The following is a 603-nucleotide window of genomic DNA, read 5'->3' on the forward strand; positions in this document are numbered from 1 at the left end:
GAGAGTGAGACAGAGAGAGACAGACAGAAAGAGAGAGTGAGACAGAGGCAGACACAGACAGAATGAGATAGACAAACAGAGAGAGAGAGGTTGTATGGAGATCGAGAGCAGGCCTGAGCCCTGCCTGTTATTTGCAGGAAGGGGATTACATTACTCAAACACTTTACGTGCTGAGCTGCAGGTCAGCAACAGTTGTGTAAGCTGCTGTTGAACCTTCACCTTTCACAATCTGGCACAGGCAGTAAGGGACTGCCTGCATCTTCCTGGGTATGTTATAGGTTGTACTGTCCACATCTTACAAGCAACGACACACACACTGCATTTATATAGTGCCCAATTTAACAGAGTCAAAATCCTGAATGACTTCAGAAACGGAAGGAAGACATTTAACATTAAGCAGTGAAGGAGAGTTTAGGCCAGATCAGTGTCTTAATGAGACAAGTCCTTGACAAGGATCATAAAGAGAGGGTAGAGGGGCTGGAGGACAGGGGAAAGAGCACGAGAGGCAGAGGGGGTGAAGGAGCGGAGCGAGTAGGAGAGGTCGGGGCTGAAGGGATGAGAGAGCAGGAGAGGCAGAAGGGGCTGAAAGGGTGAGAGAGCAGG

The sequence above is a fragment of the Rhincodon typus genome, chromosome 45 (genome assembly GCF_021869965.1).
Source record: "Rhincodon typus isolate 14 chromosome 45, sRhiTyp1.1, whole genome shotgun sequence".
NCBI lineage: Eukaryota > Metazoa > Chordata > Chondrichthyes > Orectolobiformes > Rhincodontidae > Rhincodon > Rhincodon typus.